Below are 13,551 nucleotides of genomic sequence, written 5' to 3'. Positions count from 1 at the left end.
CTCCTGCCCAATCACAAATAGCAAAAATGTGAATGTATTAGTTACTAACCAAGCCATGTGAAAAAGTAGGAATGGCTGGCATCAAGAACTCAAACTCTCTCATTTCTGTTTCTTTCTGCATGTTGGCTTTGTCCTTTCAGATAGGCATACTCTGTGTCCTGTGAGATAGCCTTACATATGTTTCAGACCTCATACATCTAAGAGGAAAGGAAAGTTCTCTCTTCTAGAATCAGTTGGAAAAAATCCAGAGATGTATCTGTATTTCTCTGGAAGAAAATCACTGTGGCCTAGAATGGGCAAAAGTATTAGAATTGGCCTAGTGTAGGTCACACCCAGGGTATGAGGTGGAGAAAAGTTTCTTTTCTCTTTTTAATAAAGATGGAGGGAATGTTAGATAAAAATGTGATCCGCTATGACACGTTAAATACAATTTTTCAGTCTTTTACATATGTCTTTATAGTTCTCTCCATCCCATATGAACTTATCTTCTAATTCCCAAGCAGATAGATGAATTTTCACTGATTACATTTTCACTTGACTTCCTATGAATGACATCTTACTTTTATCAGTAAAAATGTCTCCATATCACATTTCGAGATAGAAAGCCCTCTTGGGAAGGTTCTTAATAGCAGGCTTACATCATTTATAATTGCTACATGGTAACTTACAAATCATAGGGAGCGTTGTTTCTGATCTAAGTTCTTGCCTGTTCTTTTTTCTGGCTCTGTGTGTGGAGGAGTGGTGTGTGTGGGGATAGGGTGGGCGTGGATAGGCATCTACCTATTGATACTTTGGGTCTTTTAAGCCTCTACCCACTGAAAAATTTTAGAGAATTCCACCTATAGTTTCTCTCATTTGTAGAATCTACACAGAGATCCCAAATTCATACCTTGCTTGATCTGAAAGAATTAACCTTTTTCATCTGTTAAGTTAGAACAGTATATAGCTTATATTCTTTTTTTTTTTTTTTTTTTTTTTGCGGTACGCGGGCCTCTCACTGTTGTGGCCTCTCCCGTTGCGGAGCACAGGCTCCGGACGCGCAGGCTCAGCGGCCATGGCGCACAGGCCCAGCCGCTCCGCGGCATGTGGGATCTTCCCGGACCGGGGCACGAACCCGTGTCCCCTGCATCGGCAGGTGGACTCTTCAACCACTGCGCCACCACGGAAGCCCGCTTATATTCTTAATATAGAATATGTAGTATATTTATATATACTGACACTCTCTATATATATACAGTACATGTACTGGTACATACAGATGTAGGTATTTAGAAATTGAAGCGATTTTACACTTAAGACACTTGTAAGTTTTCTATTCAGTTGCTATATCTTGTGTTAGGATTTTAAGAAAACTTTTAAATGATTTAAAAATGGTTTGTATTGCCATGTAAAGTCATGAATGACAAAGATTCTGATTTGTAAGAAGATAAAGAATGCTTTAAACACAAGGTGCAGTTTTGGGTGGAGAGGATTTTTTCACTTAGAGTTTTGAGAAGCTGGAAAGGGGAAGTGGGATATGATGAGGGGAAACAAATTTAGTTGTTTTTAGGTTAGGACAGTTGAGGAGCTGCAAATGTGAGGGGAGAAGAATTAGAACACTGTAGGTGATGGAGGACAGAGATGGTAAGCACAGAGAGGTATGGACAGGCCAAAGTAGCAGTTCAGCAAGAGGAGTATAAAGGAGAATTTAGGTACTAGGGATGAGCTGATTCAGAATAACAAATTGCCTGGGGATCAGTAGAATTGGGTTCATTATATGGGCTAGGTAAGAAGCAACAGATGATGAGCCCACCATGCAGAAAAGGAAGTTTGCTTGGCAAACTAGAGACTGGGCCAGCATTTAAGGGCATGACTCCAAGATCAGGATACTTCTGAGTTGAAAATGTTGACCCAACGCAGGGATTAAATAGGATCCTTGTTAGTCTCTTTTGCCTCTTGTTGCTGATACCATGTATGAAACCAGGAAGGACCAAAATCAGGGTAATTACTTTCAAGTATGATCTATACTTTGTTATTCAGGAATAATACATTTCTTAGGAGAAGTGTGGCTCAGCATGAGCACCATCTCTAAAGGTGCAGCTGGTGACTGTCAGTCACCTGGGCTCCCTAAAGCATGGTCTCTTGAAGGGAGGTCAGAACATGTGTCTCTGTGGCCACCACAGCAACCTTTGCTAACTAATTAATTTTCCAATCTGTTAGAGAAGTTCCAGAGAAGACTCTTACTGGCTTAACTTGAATCAGTGTCCTCTAAATCAGACAGTGTCCAAAGGATTGGTGTACTTTAGGTAAGCTTGGGTCTTGTGTCCATACCTGTGGCATGGGTAAGGTGGAGGGAGAATGAGAGTCAACTGCCACGAACTAAATTTGCCACATGAATGTGGAATTCTTTAACCAGAAAAAACAGTAATAGATGCTGAACAAGAAAGAGATAATACTATCTTTAATACTGCTTTCCTGTACTGAGTTATTTTTTGTTCGTTTGTTTTGGCCAGGAGACAGTGTAGAAGATGACTATAAAGGAAAAAAGAATGAAAACTCTAAAGCAAACAGAAAGGCAGAGCCTGTTGTGTTTTTGTTTGTGTTTGGCTGTGTTGGGTCTTTGTTGCTGCACGCAGGTTTTCTCTGGTTGCGGCGAGCGGGGGCTACTCTTGGTTGCAGTGTGCGGGCTTCTCATTGCAGTGACTTCTCTTGTTGTGGAGCATGGTCTCTAGGCACGTGGGCTTCAGTAGTTGCAGCACACGGGCTCAGAAGTTGCGGCACGCGGGCGCTAGAGTGCATAGGCTTCAGTAGTTGAGGTGCATGGGCTCAGTAGTTGGGGCGTGCAGGCTCTCCGGCAGGTGGGCTTCAGTAGTTGTGGTGCGCAGGATCAGTAGTTGTGGTGCACAGGCTTAGTTGCTCCGCAGCATGTGGGATCTTCCCGGACCAGGGATCAAACCCGTGTCCTCTGCATTGGCAGGTGGATTCTTAACCACTGCGCCACCAGGGAAGTCCCGTAAACAGTTTTCTTTTTTCTTTTTTGTTTTTTTGCGGTACGCGGGCCTCTTACTGCTGTGGCTTCTCCCGTTGCGGAGCACAAGCTCTGGATGCGCAGGCTCAGCGGCCATAGCTCACAGGCCCAGCCGCTCCGCGGCACGTGGGATCCTCCCGGACTGGGGCACGAACCCGTGTCCCCTGCATCGGCAGGCGGACTCTCAACGACTGCGCCACCAGGGAAGCCCCATAAACAGTTTTTAATACTAAATATCTTATGATATAGTTGTGCCAAATTTATGTAACTCTTTCCCTGTTGTTGGACATTTATATGGTTTCTAATTATTTGTCTAAGAGGATATTAAATGAGACTTTATTTTGTTGTCTTGGTGTTATAGTTCAGGCTCCAAAGTTGAGGACAATATTTAACAATTACCTCTGTATTTTAATAAAGGCTGTTATGTTACTCTTATAGGACCTGCTAAGAGATGAGACTGCTTTTCACCCCCTTATTCTCTGTATATCCATTAATATACATATACATAGGTATATATATCCATTCATTTACATATGTGTATGTAAACGAATAAAGATTTCTTATAAGAGGGTGGTAGAAATGCTGTGCTTCTCCCTCATATCCACATATATCAGGAGAGGTTTATGAAAATCAGTCATAGAAATTGGGGTTGTCTACTAAAAAGGAGGATTGAGATTTCATCCCCAGTTTGAGGTTTGCTAATCTGTAGAAATGCTTGAGCTGTGCACAGGGAGCGAGATCTGAGTAGATCCTGACTGAACTGGGCATGATATGGGAGTAGGCATGAAAATTGTTGCCTGACTTTTCTTTTTTTCCTTTCGCTGCATTGGGTCTTCGTTGCAGTGAGCAGGCTCTACTCTTAGCTGCGGTGCGCGGGCTTCTCACTGCGGTGGCTTCTCTCGTTGTGGAGCATGGGCTCTAGGCGCGCGGGCTTCAGTAGTTGTGGCACGCGGGCTCTAGAGTGCAGGCTCGGTAGTTGTGGTGCACGGGCTTAGTTGCTCTGCAGCATGTGGGATCTCCCCGGACCAGGGCTCGAACCCATGTCCCCTGCATTGGCAGGTGGATTCTTAACCACTGCGCCACCAGGGAAGCCCTGCCTGACTTTTCTTGAGAAAATTCTGAAGGTTAAATCCTACTGGAATGGAGCAAAGAGAGAAAGCTGTATTGGGAGGACCTAGTACTTCTAGAGTTTGGAGGTGCAAAAATACTGATTTTTTTTTTCCTCTATGGGCTAAATAAGTAGAACAGAAGGTAGCTGGGATAGAACTGTCTTATAAGAATGTTGGTTATAGGGCTTTTATTTTAGATCAGTTTTAGTTTTACAGAAAAAATGGAATACAGAGTGTTCTCATATACCCCTAAACCCCTACGCCCAGTTGCCCCTTTTATTAACATCCTGCACTAGTGTGGTACATTATCAAAGCTGAACCAATATTGTAATTATTAACTAAAGTCTGTAGTTTACATTAGGGTTTGCTTTCGGTGTTTCACATTCTATGATTTTTGACAAATGTATAGTGACATGTACCCACCATTACAGTATTATACAGAATAGTTTCACCGCCCTAAAAATCTCCTGGGTTCCACCTATTTATCCCTCCCGTCCCTTTCCACAAACTCCTGGCAACCACTGATCTTTTTTCCTGTCTCCATAATTTTGCCTTTTTCAGAATGTCATATAGTTAAACTCATACAGTATGTAGCCTTTTCAGATTGGCTTCTTTCACTTAGTAATATACATTTATTATTCCTCCATGTCTTTTCATGGCTTGATAGCTCATTTCTTTTTAGTGCTAAATAGTATTCAGTTGTTTGATGTACAACTGTTTATTTCTCCATTCACTTACTCAAGGACATCTTGGTTGCTTTTAAGTTTTGGCAATTATGAATAAAGCTTCTATAAATATCTATATATAGGTTTTTGTGTGGACATAAGTTTCCAGCTCTTTTAGGAAAATACCAAGTGCTGGATCATACAATAAGAGTATCCTTGTGCAAAATTTGTATAAACATAAATTTTCAGCTCATTTGAGTAAATACTGAGGAGCATGGTTACTGCATCATATGATAAGAGTGTATTTAGTTTTGTAATAAACTGCCAGTCTGTCTTCCAAAGTGGCTGTACCATTCTGCATTCGCACCAGCAATGAGTGAGAGTTCTCCTTCCACTTCCTCTCCAGCATTTGGTGTTGTCAGTGTTTTGGATTTTAGCTGTTCTAACAGGTGTGTAGTGGTATCTTGTTGTTTTAGTTTGCAATTCCTTCATGACATATAATGTTGAATCTTTTCATATGCTTATTTGCCATCTGTATATCTTCTTTGGTGAGGTATCTGTTCAGATCTGTTGCCCATTAAAAAATTTGATTGTTTTCTTACTGTTGAGTTTTAAGAATTCCGTGCGTAGTTTGGATGCTGGTTCTTTATCAAATATGTTTTGTAGATATTTTAAACCAGTTTGTGGCTCGTCTTTTCAATATAACTGTCGTTTACAGAGTTGGTTTTAAATTTTCTGTCTTAAATTTGTGTATTTAAATTTACGTTTGTTACCCTGTTGGGTGTAGGGTTTTGATTTGCTTGTCTATATTTTGAAGCTTTATTATATTATTTAAAAACTTTTATAATATAGCAGTTTTGGAGATCGTAGTTGTCCTTCCTGACCATTGCTTTATATTTAAAAGATTTTCTACATCTGGAGATCAGATAACATAAAAAGGTCTATCATTTATTGAGCTCTTCTATTGTGCCAAGTTCTGTGCTAAATTCTTGGCATACATGATCTCGTTTAATCCTCCCTGTTTTTTCTGAGATAAAGATGTCTTTTTTTTTTTTTAAGTAAGATAGAATTGAGAATGGCCTTTTTTTTAAAAATAAATTTATTTATTTATTTATGGCTGCATTAGGTCTTCGTTGCTGAGTGCGGGCTTTCTCTAGTTGCAGTGAGCGGGGGCTACTCTTTGTTGCGGTGTGTGAGCTTCTCATTGTGGTGGCTTCTCTGGTTGCGGAGCAGAGACTCTAGGCATGTGGGCTTCAGTAGTTGTGGCACGTGGGCTCAGTAGTTGTGGCTTGCGGGCTCTAGAGCACAGGCTCAGTAGTTGTGGCACGCGGGCTCTAGAGCACAGGCTCTGTAGTTGTGGCTCACGGGCTTAGTTGCTTCGCGGCATGTGGGATCTTCCTGGACCAGGGCTCGAACCCGTGTCCCCTGAATTGGCAGGCAGATTCTTAACCACTGCGCCACCAGGGAAGCCTTGAGATAAATATGTCTTATTTTCATGTCTTTCTTTTTTTTTTTTCTTCTCTTTTTATATCCACAAATCTCTCTGCCCTCTTCATTTTTATATATTGCCCTGCCTCATACTTCAGAGATTAAAGCTACTAGCCTAAATCTTCATCTTCCCAGATTAAAATCTATAAACCTTTTTTTTTTTTTTTTTGTGGTACGCGGGCTTCTCACTGTTGTGGCCTCTCCCGTTGCGGAGCACAGGCTCCGGACACGCAGGCTCAGCGGCCATGGCTCATGGGCCCAGCCGCTCCGCGGCATGTGGGATCTTCCTGGACCAGGGCACGAACCCGTGTCCCCTGCATCGGCAGGCGAACTCTCAACCACTGTGCCACCAGGGAAGCCCTATAAACCTTTTAACTGCAGCAACTTTCTCCTTTTTCTTTTTTGCAAAGACGACAGTTTCTAAAAGAACTGTTCTCCTCCAATCAAAGACTAGTCTCTCCATTTGAGCTCTCCCCTTCTCAAATATTTTGTTCCTTTCCTTAAACCCTTTTGCCTCTTCCACCTTTCCTGTCTCATTAGATTGTTTATCTCAGCATGTAAAACTGCTCTGGTATTTCCCACCTTAAAATAAACCTTTCTTTAACACTATATTCTCTTCTAGCTCGTTTCATTTCTTTAATTTGCTGTACGGCCAAACATTTTACAAAGAGTTGTCTATATGTGCTTTCTTCAATTCTTTTTTTCTTTTTAATTTCAAAAAAATATTTTTAATCTGTAGAATGAAAGCTCCCAAACATGGAAAAGGTAATGGAACGTAAAAACCCCGGATGGACATGCTGGGCCCAAGTGTATAGTGAAGAGAGGACAGTTTCACGAGGTGAATTCCCGGAGAACGTGGGATAAAGAGTGAGGGAGGTTACTCAACCACCGACACCTGTGGGAGCATCAGACTGAAATCCACAAGGCCACCCTCTCCACCCAGGAGAGGTCTGCCACCCGCCACCTCCTCCACTCAGTACTCATGCTGGTATGTGCTTAGTCATCTGGCATACAGGAGACACTCAATACAAGTCGGGTGTTGTAGGATTTCAGAATGAAAGAGAAATCATGAAGCAGTTGTAAATGCCAACAGGACCTGTTCAAGTGAGAATTAGAAACAGTTTGCCCTACGGGCAGCATTTTTTTGTGCCAGAGTCAGCATGGGCCTTATGGGAGTGGGGAGGATGGACCTCTAAACTATGCCCTTGGAAAGGCTCCAGAAGGATGTCCTCAGGTGGTGAGAGCCGGCATTGGCACTTGAAGGAAGAAGGAGATTGTCAGACTGGTCCTCCTTTCAGGCACCTCTTCTCCCTCTGGCCCCCTTCCCCGGACCCTGCCCCACAACATACACACATTCAGCTCCTCTTCTTCCTTGGGCTGTCCCATTACCATCACCATGTTCCTCAAGGGCAGGTTCTCCTGCCAGAGCAGGAATTCAGGGCCTCCAGCTAGCTCCAGATACCCATGACCAGATTCTACTGAAGCTCAAGCTGTATTACCCACAACTCCCCGCCATGTGCTCTCTGCTTCACCTGGTTTTTGCTCCTCCCAGGAGACCTGATTCCGTGGTTCCTTGGCTGGGCAAACTGTGTACGTCCTGTCTCACCCTAGACATCTATGCATCCAGATCAGACTCATCTTTCCAAGGCAAGCACAGATGATCCGCTTGGGGGAAGATCATCCGTATTCCTCTGGGGACAGGAGTCCATGTTGATCTGTCCTCTGGTTTGAGGTACTCAAACTTAGTTCTTCCTGCACCTGACAGTCTGTCCCCTGAGGTGTCACTTGTCAAGGTCATTGATGAGCACCATGTTGGATCCATGTCTTTGTTCTCATCTTGTTTTTCTGCTCAGCAGCTTTCAACTCAGCTGAAGGAAAACATTCCCCTGAATATTTTCCTCTCTTAAGTCCCTGATTACACATTCCCCAGGCTTTCCTTCTACCTCACTGGCTGCTCCTTTGTTCTCCCTTTGCTGGCTTCTCTTTAGGAGAGTCGTTCCTTGAAATGTTGGCATGCCCCAGGGATGAATTCTCAGATTTGCGTTTATACTCCTCAGGTATCCTCTTCTAGGTTCATGCTGTAAGTACCATCTATACACCAATGACAAGTGTTTATTTCCCACGCTGACCTCTCTCCTGAGCTTTGGACTCCTACATCCAGCTTTCCCCTTGGTAGCTCCTGTTGTACATCTAAGTGGCATCTCTAATGAACCACGGCTCTGTGGACCTTAGGGCTGCTTTCCCAGCATCCATCTCAATTCTTAAAATTCATTCTGATCTGATTTCTACACTACTGCTCAGCTAAAAATACATTTTAAAAATTCATCAAGCAATTCCATATTGCCACAGCTGTTTACTGGATACTTTTCTGACCTCATCTTTCTTCTTAGTAGCATGACCATGTTGTCCTCTTAAAACAGTCCTTTCTCTTGATTTCTGCAGTCTCCTGGCACGTTCAGTATTACTTTTCCTTTCATAAGAGTATTTGGCATTCATCGCATGTGCTTCTCTTTCTTCGTCTTCCAAAGCAAGGTAACCACAAAGCAAATTTAAAACGATGCAGGTATGCTCTTTAAAACTTTTTTGTTAATTACTTGGTGAAAATGGTGCTTTGTTTCTGTCGTTTTTTTCCCCCATCATTTGTGTGGCTGAATGTTTTCCCATGTTCATGTTTGTCTTGTGTTCTTTCCTTGGTGAACTGTCCATGTTTATCTAATTGTGCTTTGCTATTTTTCACTATGACTTGTATGACTCATTCTAATTTGAATGCCATACTTTTTTTTTTGGAGACTGCATTCTCCATCCAGGAGTATGGAAGCAAATGAATATATTCCCTTTTAGGCATCATAGAAATTAATATTTGAACAATTCTGAAGACATAAGTATATTTCTAATATTTTGTATGGTCTTTTGGCAAAATTTTTCTATTTGTATATAATGATTGGCATATATTTTATTTTATTATTATTTTTTGCGGTACGCAGGCCTCTCACTGTTGTGGCCTCTCCCGTCGCGGAGCACAGGCTCCAGACGTGCGGACTCAGCGGCCATGGCTCACGGGCCCAGCCGCTCCGCGGCCTGTGGGATCTTCCCAGACCAGGGCACGAACCCATGTCCCCTGCATCGGCAGGCGGACTCTCAACCACTGCGCCACCAGGGAAGCCCTTGGCATATATTTTAGAAGCTATTACTTTAATTTCTGTGAGATTTAGTGATGGGACCTTTCTTTTCAATTTGGTTTAGTAACAAGATTTTTTGGAATGCAGAATTGAAAGCTCAGTAAATAGGTAATCTAAGAATACTCCCCTCTCCTCAGCCCCATTATTGAATCAGGTGCTATGACTCTGCCATGACCTAGATTAATTATATGTGTGATATTTTAATTTCTTAACAATTTTGTGAGAAAGAAAACGGTTAGTTACTATACTAATCTTAAATTTCAGCACGTCTCAGTCTTAAAATAGGGGCAGTAGTGAACTGATGATATGTTAATAATACCAAACTTACATGTGTTCTGGATTCAAGAATCTTTTTCATGCCTCTGTGCCCTTGTTTAGGCTGTTTGCTCTGCCTGGAATATCTTCTCTTACTCCTGCTTGGCAGGATTAACTCCATTCTGTGAGACTCCACTTGGATGGTCATATAAGATAGTGTTCCTAGTTGGATGGCATTCATATCCCTGACCATTCTGCATTGACATTTTCTATTTTATATGCTTTTCTCTGTATTGGACTAAAGTCTTCTTGAGTGCAGAGAACGTGTTTCATTTTCATATTCTAGTACATAGTACAATGTGTGTCATGTAATATACATTCAGTCAATAAGGGTTTATTGAAATGAACTGATGAAATGAAATTAATCATGGCAGGTGTAGAAGAAATTGTTTAATACTTTAGATAACTGATTGAATGAGAACTTAGTACCTGTACTTTAACTAATGTGGTAATAGTTTATACCCAGAGCAAAAATAATTACATATTTTCCAGGTAGAGTAACAGGCTGGACTAGAGTGGGTGAGAGATTTACTGCTGGAGAAGAGAAAGAAACAGACAGTAGATCTCAAGGGTGTGATCTGTAGAGGAGAATTCTCTCCTGCATGTCCATACATGTCCGTCTTAAATATTATCATTGTTTTCCTGCCCCCTCCCCATTATCTATATACTTAAATCTCTACCAAATCTGTTTTCCTATTAGTAGAAGTGAAAAGGAAAAATAAATGATGGTAGTAACCTAGTGGTAATAATACTGCAGTCTTGAGCTGCTCTAGAGGGTGCAACGTTCTTATTCTTCATATTTCTCAGCACCCATCCTAGAACATCAAATTGAAAAACAAGTTTGAACTTTCTTTTCAGGGGTACACAGTAAGGCATGAGTACCATGGATGGTGCCTAAGCTTCTGGAGGTCAAAGAAATCTTTCTTATATCACTTCTTCCTCCCCACCCTCACTGCCTATTGGGTGATAGAAGTAACTTTGATTCTCTGGAACATTTTGGAAGATACACTTCAACAGATAATATGTAATGCCTGTGTGTAATGTGATGTGAAAGCATAATACTTACCCTCAAGGTCTTTCCACTAGGGCGTGTGGGAGTTTGGGTCAATGAAACATGCACATATCGGGTTGGCCCAAAAGTTCATTTGGGTTTTTCCGTAACGCCTTGCGAAAAACCCGAACGAACTTTATGGCCAGCCCGATATTATAAAGTATGTGCTGTAAACCTGAAAACAAAATCCTGTGGGAATTCTCAGTAAGAAATGATCAGTATCACAATCAGGGATGATAAGGTAGGGGATGGGTTGTTGGTGAAGTTGATGGGTTCAGGTGAAGAGAATAGGCAAAGGCACAAAGGTAAGAAACCAAGGTCTGTTTTGTGAACTGTTAAGTCTAATTAAACTGTAATCTAAGGTTCAAGTAGGGTTGAATGGAAGATAAGTTCTAGGCCATATTAAGGAAGACTGTAAATGATAAGTAAAGTTTTTTATTTAAGTAGGTAAGATGAAGCTCTGGGGGCTTCAGAACTGATTTAGAAAGATGAATCTGTAGGACCACGTGTAAGATACTACAATCTGACCTAGAAACTGGTATAGTAGTCCTGGCAAGAGATAACGAGGGCCTGAAGTAGAATGTAGGCAGTAGCAATTGAAAGAAAGGAAATGATATGTTGGCACAGATAGAATATAAGGATCATGTAAACGGATTAGGTGTAGGATACAGAGACTTGGAAAATATCTGAGGTGATGGAGTAATAATGTTATTAACAAAAGTAGGAGGAAGTAGTTTTGGGGAAGGTGGTGAGTTATAGATATACTGATACGGCACATTATACATGGTGAGGTGCCATGTAAACAGAAATATGGGTTTGGGAGAGATGGAAGTTAAGATGTAAATAGATTTAAAAATTCTGTGCTTGGAAGTGATAGCTAAGGAAGGAGTGAAATTTCTTTCTAAGGGTTGCAAGTACAGCAAGAAGAGTAGTCTGAAGACAAGAGTCTTTGGGAACATCCCCTTGTAGAGATAAGAAGTCAGTATCATGAGGGAAAGTGAAGAAATAACAAAGTAGGAAGGATTAATCATTGCCTAGGATGGCTCTTGGCAATAAGTCACTTTATTCTATGTAAGAATCTTTTCTCATAGGACTATTTGTACTTACCATAGCATACATTATAATATTCCTCTATAAGCCTATGATAATTTTCTCCTTTATCTAAATTTCTTCTTTTTTTCAGGAACTTAATCCCATTTAAATAGGAATATTAGATAACTGGGTTGAGGTGTCATAGTGCCTTTAATGCATGAACTATAACTGTGATAATTAAACTTGGTTGTAGCAAAAGATAAGAATATAGTCCCAGGTGTTTACTTATCATACATTGTTTAAGAATTACAAAATAACCTCTATTAGTGTTGTTCACTATTTCTTATATGTAAAATAAGATATTATAGCTTCTCCATTGTCATTTATAAGGCTTCTAGGTTAAAGCAGCAATTTTGATATCAGTTTTATTTAAATAGGTTCTGTTTGCATTTATTCAGGTTTTTATTCAGCACTTAACTTTATAGGAAAACAATCTCAGACTTAGAATATGTGCTGCTGAAGCAAGCACAAAACTCTAAAACTTAGAATATCCGCTCTTGTAAAATTAGGTTCTTATAAAACCTTAGTGAATGTCCGAGGGTTGACTTATCCATACAGCAGACATGCAGCAGCCTCAACACTTTAAAGCTTCATTTGGCGCTTAGAAATAACAAGAAAAATGTCTTGAGCCCCAAATCATTGTTTAAATAAGTGTGCAAATGTAAAATACATTTCAGAAGGATTAAAAAAATTGTTTTAACCAAAAAAAAAAAAATTGTTTTGGTGCTCTTATTCCTTACAAATATTCCTTGTGAGTAGTTGACTAGGACAGAGCACTTAAAGTTTGCTCTTTTGTATTAATGCATGCATTATGGTTTTACAAAGTAATATAGCTTTACTTTTTCTGATAACAAGTATTTATGTCCAAGGTAAAAAAAAAAATAGACCATATTAAAAATCATTAAAAGACTCAAATTACATTCCTAACATTCAGAGAAAACTTATGTTAACATTTTGGGCCTTTTTCTGACTTTTTTCTCGTGCTTACATTTATACACAGTCACCTACAAAACTAGGATGATTGTGTTAAGGTACTTTGTAACCAGCTCTCTTTCAATTAGTTATTTCATAGATGTTTTTCCATATCAGTAATACATAACAATACTATTTTCATTACTGCATAAAGGTAGTATATGAATGTATTGTTTAATCAGTCTCATGTTTTTTTCTTTTTCACCATTAACTGTCAGTGTACATCCTTGTCTGTGTCTTTTTCTTATTTGACTGTTTTTCTAAGCTAAGTTTAGAAGTTTAGAGTCCTAAAGAAGTTTAGAGTCCTAAACGGTGTGGGAGAGGGGAGAGTGGGACATAGTGGACTTTGAACAGTTAATGACTACTCAAAGAGGTAATGATGTTTGTTAGATATAATGATTTATAGTATTAGAAAGTGGTTTTACATTCATTATCTTACTTGATGTTCACAACTGCTTAAAATATGACATGCTGTAATAGTAGAACTGACATTAAGATAAAAGGTTTCTGATTCAGACACTTGTGTACATTCTACTGAACCGTAGAGTCTTTCTGTAGAACTAGGGCAAGAAAATGGTGTTTGCCAGCAGTATAGAATATGTAACTTTACAATTGCTTTCCTTTGTGACCTTGGAAATAATCACTTCACCACTTTTTACTGTGTACTCTCCGT

General features: G+C 40.3%; 1 protein-coding gene across 4 annotated transcripts in view; it reads left to right on the top strand.

Moving 5' to 3' along the window:
• The window catches only part of ABI2 (abl interactor 2), a gene marked incomplete at its 3' end in the record, with an annotated part of 102,438 nt that overhangs the window by 16,262 nt on the left and 72,625 nt on the right, over window positions 1-13,551 (top strand). The gene's annotated exons all lie outside the window — the stretch shown is intronic.

The sequence above is a fragment of the Grampus griseus genome (genome assembly GCF_964374135.1).
Source record: "Grampus griseus genome assembly, chromosome: 7".
In the NCBI taxonomy this organism is placed as follows: Eukaryota; Metazoa; Chordata; class Mammalia; order Artiodactyla; family Delphinidae; genus Grampus; species Grampus griseus.
This window is presented reverse-complemented; position numbering and strand designations above follow the sequence as displayed.